Source organism: Lactuca serriola, chromosome 7, assembly GCF_051521515.1.
Source record: "Lactuca serriola cultivar US96UC23 chromosome 7, Lser_US96UC23_V15, whole genome shotgun sequence".
Taxonomy (NCBI): domain Eukaryota; kingdom Viridiplantae; phylum Streptophyta; class Magnoliopsida; order Asterales; family Asteraceae; genus Lactuca; species Lactuca serriola.
In genome coordinates, this window is record NC_136414.1 from 137380036 (window position 1) to 137386035 (window position 6000).

The following is a 6000-nucleotide window of genomic DNA, read 5'->3' on the forward strand; positions in this document are numbered from 1 at the left end:
CTCTCTCTCTCTCTCTCTCTCTCTCTCTCTCTCTCTCTCTCTCTCTCTCTCTCTCTCTCTCTCTCTCTCTCTCTCTCTCTCTCTCTCTCTCTCTCTCTGATATTTCCCTTCATTTCTTCCTTTGTCAACTTCTCTATTGGTCTCTAATCCTAGTTGTCATTACCTGCATCACAAATGGTCATGCACTGCCACCGACAAACCCTTTTTTATCACCAACATCAAAGTGTGCGTACCTATTATGCTTGATCTTGATGAACAGAACTATGACGAACGGTGTAAACTCATTGAGACTAACTACTCTATGTTCTTGATCATTTTTTATTGTACCCTTGGAAATCCCTCTTATTCATGAAAGTAGCTTGACTCACTTGTCAAGTTGTGGATCTATAGAACCATCTGGAAGTTTGCCTATCTCTTTTTGGTGACGGTTCACCCATATCCTTCACCTATGTGTTATGGTCAGTTGGGTTGAGGCGGTCCTGCTTTGTGCTAAAAGTCAGGATACTCAGGGTTGTCCGGATACAATGAAGGCCTACGAGGCGGTCCAGTCAGGCTGAAGGCCAGGAGAGCGGTCCAGATCGGTTGTAGGCCTGACGCGACGGTCGAGTCATGTTGACGGATTTGAGAGCGGTCCTAATAGCCTGTAGGCCTAGTGTGGCGGTCCAGTCAGGCTAAAGGCTCATATATGCATGTTATTATTTGTATAGTTGTGTGTTGTATTTGGGAAACTCACTAAGCTTTGGCTTACGGTTTAAGTTTATGTTTCAGGTACTTTTGATGATCGGGACAAGGCGAAGGCATGATCATACACATCCTTTGGTGTTATGTTTTAGAGATTTATGATACATTGTTCTTGGGAACATTTGTATATTGATACTTGATTTTGATATGGTTTTGCATGAAAAAAAAGATTTCCATTAAATTAAAAATGAAAATTTTATCGTGTTTTTGGAATGTTACAAGTTGGTATTAGAGCCATGGTTTGAGAGAATTGATGAGCATTCGTTTGAATTCAAACTCAAACTAAGGATATGTAACAGTTTTCAAAATAAATTCCCAAAATTGTTTTCAAAAGTAACCAGAGAAGGACGCAATGTGTACCATCAGCCGGAGCAAAAATTATACCCCAAGTTACCCACACTATTATTTGTTTATGATGATTAAGATAGGATTTCATGCTAGTGACAGGCTAAGGATCTTCAAGAATTGCATGATAGAATTGTCTGACGTATGATGCCTGATAGGCTAGGAGGGCTTCTTGTTTGAAATTGACATCATTACTGTAGTTGCTTAGTATGTGCTGATGGGTTTTGAGCATTCTAACACTTCCTAAGTGTACATGCAACCCTAATAACCTTGGATCTATGTTTGTCTAATAATCATGCAAAGTTGTTTTCCAAGGTTATGAACCTATCTAGCATACATGGGGTACAATTTTCTTTGTATAAAAGATAGAACTACATACCTTGTTGTTGAAAGTGTTACTTGAAACCTTGTGAGCCTAGAACCTCAAGTGTGATGCCTCAAATGCTTCACACAACACCAAATGCAAATAATAAACTTGAGAGAATACTCTAACACATGCAAAATCGGCCAAGCCCTCTTGTTTCTTAGTGTAACCGATTTTGGGGAGAAACACATTGCTTATATAGTGTGTTGCATTAGGTAAACCCTAATGTAACATGACTCTTCATTTCTTGATCCATGGGTTAACTCCATGAATCATCCATGGAGCATCCTATGGGTGGAACCCAACTTGATAATCCATGGAGCCTCTTAGCCCACTATATAAGATATGGAAGATTTACATAATCTACCCATATATTTATTTAGTTATCTTTTGATCTCTTAATTAATTCTTGATCAAAACTAATTAAATAATATTATTAATATATTAGAACTTATAATATATTAATAAACCATATGTGTTATTTCTCTCATTTAGTTTATTCAATTGCATGGTGCCATGCAACCCAAATGGACCATGACGGGTCGGGTCAAGTACATACCAGAAATAGTTATGGACTTAGACACCTTATCCAATAGTCTCCCACTTAAATAAGTCTAATAACTATAACTGCAATACTTCAGGAACCGATCAACAATCGTAGCTCTCTCAAGGTTTCTCGGAACTGAGAAAAACTGATATGCCATTTAAGATAAGTGATCACATAATCCTCTGTTGTAGATATCAGCCGGACAAATACATGGAACAATATCTTACTTATTGTCCAGCAGTTTGTTTCCCGATTTCCGATTTGTTTGACAAAGAACATAATTGAACACATCAATTTAGTTCTGACCGGGCCCGGTACATAGGTCAAAACAAAATCATCGAGGGGCCCATATATCAGCTTCTAATCCAAGAAGAAACAGATAAACTTTGACTCATATGTTTGTTCTACTACTCATTGAATTATACACAAAAGCACGTTTTATAACATCGAGTTATGAATGCGTTTACGTACAATCAATGCATAACCAACTCATAAGTAACAAATCATATCTCTAGGTTTGAAGACTTATATGATATTATCGTCTCACGATCACTCGAGATAAATTCCATGAAGTGATTCCAGTGAGCGTGGGTTGAATCCAATACTCAGAACATATGAGCACTCATGAAGTGTTGTCTTATATCTTGACACCTACAACCAACTTCATGACAGTCTTACTTCATATCTACTTCCAACATATGACTGACTGTGGAAAATTTGAATAATATGTAAAACCACAACATACTATTCTGGAAGTCAAAACATGCAAAAGAAATTATAGTAAACGATTGACAAAATATAGTAACACTTTACTCATAAATAAACACAACTTTTATTCATCATCAAATGTCAATTACACTTTACAAATTTCATAATTTATCTAACTACTAAAACTTATATCATCGTTCAGCCCTATGCTCCGAGCATGCTGGAGATGCTTAACCCTATTCAGTCCCTTCGTGAGGGGATCTGTTGGGTTCTCATCCGATGATACCCTCTTTGCAACGAGGATTCCTTCTTCTATGTGATGTCTGATAAAATGATATTTTCTGTCGATGTGTCTGGATCTCCCGTGATCCCTTGGTTCCTTAGCTAAGGCAACAACACTTTCACTATCACAGAAAATTTCCATAGGCTCCTTTATAGCTGGTACAACTCCAAGGTCTCCAATGATGTTCTTTAGCTATATAGCCTCCTTTGTTGCTTCGCTCGCTACTATATACTCTGATTCACAAGTGGAAACAGCCATTGTCTCCTGCTTGGAACTCTTCCAAGTGATTGCTCCTCCGTTTAGGGTGAAGACCCAGCCCAACTGAGAGCGGAGATTATCCCTATCAGTCTGGAAGCCAGCATCACAGTACCCTACAACTCTCAAGTCATCACTCCCACCGAGGGTAAGGACCCAGTCCTTAGTCCTCTGTAGGTACTTGAGGATATTCTTCACCGCAGTCCAGTGATCCTTGCCAGGGTTCCCCTGATACCTGCTAACCATGCTCAAGGCAAAGGCTACATCAGGTCGAGTACAAGTCATAGCATACATGATCGAGCCTATTGCCGAAGCATAAGGCACTCGACTCATTTCTGCTATCTCAGCCTCAGTAATAGGGCTCTGTGTCTTACTCAATCTGGCGTTACTCTGGATGGGTAACTCTCCTTTCTTGGAGTTCTGCATGCTGAATCTCTTCAACACCTTGTCCACGTAGGTACTTTGACTAAGTCCAATTAGTCTTTTACTCCGGTCTCTCAAGATCCTTATCCCTAGAATATAGGCAGCTTCTCCTAGGTCCTTCATAGAGAAACACTTCCCAAGCCAGGACTTAACTTCCTGCAGAGTTGGGATGTCATTTCCTATGAGTAGTATGTCATCCACATACAATACCAAAAATCTAACTATACTCCCACTAGCCTTGACATACACACAAGATTCATCTTCACTCCTAGAAAAGCCAAATTCCTTAACTTTCTCATCAAAGCAAAGATTCCATCTGCGAGGTGCTTGCTTTAACCCATAAATGGATTTCTCAAGCATACACACTCTATTAGGGTACTCGTTGCTGACAAAACCTTCTGGCTGACTCATGTAAACATCTTTAGTCAACTTTCCATTAAGGAAAGCGGTTTTGACATCCATTTGCCATATTTCATAGTCATGAAATGCAGCTATGGCTAACATAACCCTAATAGACTTAATCTTTGCTACTGGAGAAAAAGCCTCATCATAATCCACTCCAGGAGTTTGAGAGAAACCCTTTGCAACCAGTCGTTCCTTATAAATGTGTACATTACCATCCTTGTCGGTCTTCTTCTTGAAGATCTATTTGCACCCTACAGTCTTACGACCTGGTACATTCTCAACCAAGTTCCAAACTTGATTGTCATACATGGATTGTATCTCGCTGTCCATTGCCTCTTTCCATTTAGCAGACTCGGGGCCTGCCATCGCTTATGTGTAACTGTTAGGTTCATCCAGACCTACTAGTGTCTCATCACTAATAAGTGTATCACCTTCCGCAGTAATATGGAACCCATAGTAATGCTCAGGTGCATTCCTAAATCTCGTGGATCGCCTCAAAGGTATAGACTCGTCAATTGGCTCAACAGGAGTTTCCTCCTCAAGTTGAGGGCTAGGGTTTGAAGTTCCATCACCACTTGACTCTTGAAGTTCTTCAAGGTCAATTTGCCTCCCACTGTCTCCTTGGATTATGAATTCTCTTTCACGAAAGACTCCTCTTCTTGCTACAAAGACCACATTATCACTGGGTCTGTAGAAGAGGTAACCAAAGGATTTCTGTGGGTAGCCAATGAAAATACACCTCTCGCTTCGGGTTCCAAGCTTATCATGAGTCTCACGTCTCACGAAAGCCTCACAACCCCAAATCTTGATGTGGTCTAGTTTGGGTACTTTACCAGTCCACATCTCGTGAGGAGTTTTGGAAACTTTCTTTGTAGGGACTAGATTAAGGATATGGGCAGCAGTCTCTAAGGCATACCACCAGAATGAGATTGGTAGCGTAGCTCGACTCCTCATGGAACGAACCATATCTAGCAAGGTACGATTACGCCTCTCAGCCACACCATTCAACTGCGGTGTTCTGGGAGGTGTCAATTTTGAGACAACCCCACATTCCCTAAGATAGTTGAGGAACTCTGAACTAAGATACTCACCACCTCGATCGGATCGAAGCATCTTAATGTTCCTGCCCAATTGATTCTCGACATCCTATTTAAATTCCTTAAACATTTTGAAAGTCTCTGACTTATGCTTGATTATGTAGACATATCCATATCTACTGTAATCATCAGTAAAAGTTAAATAATAACGATTAGCATCCCTTGTGGCATGTTTGAAGGCTCCACACACATCCATGTGTACAAGATCCCACAAACCTTCACCCCTTTCACAAGAACCTGTGAAGGGTGACTTTGTCATTTTTCCAAGTAAGCATGATTCGCAACTATCATCTGACTTTAGGTCAAATGACTCCAAGACTCCATCCTTTAATAAAGAACATTATTAAAGAAAGCATTAATCGAACCAACTTTATTATCAAATGAAAAGGTAAAACCTTGTTTATACAATGCATGAAAGGAAATAATATTTCTTGCCATTTCAGGCGAATAACAACATTTATTCAAATCTAAACTAAACCCACTACTTAGCGATAAAGTACAAACTCCAATCTTGGTGAAAGGTGAAGCTTTCCTGTTTCCCATGATCAGGTTTATTCTTCCTTGCTCCACATTCTCACTTCTTCTTAGTCCCTGCAAATCAGAACAGATATGAATACCACAACCGATATCAAGGACCCATGAGTTAGAATGGGGTGAGTTATTAGATAAGATAGTGTAAATACCTGCATGGTTGGGTTTAACTTTCCCATCCTTCACATCTTGCTGGTACTTTGGGCAGTTCCGCTTCCAATGTGCCTTTTCATGGCAATAGAAGCATTCAGCCTCTTTTGGGTCAGAAGAAGGAGTGATAAAATCTTTCTTGGTTCCACTT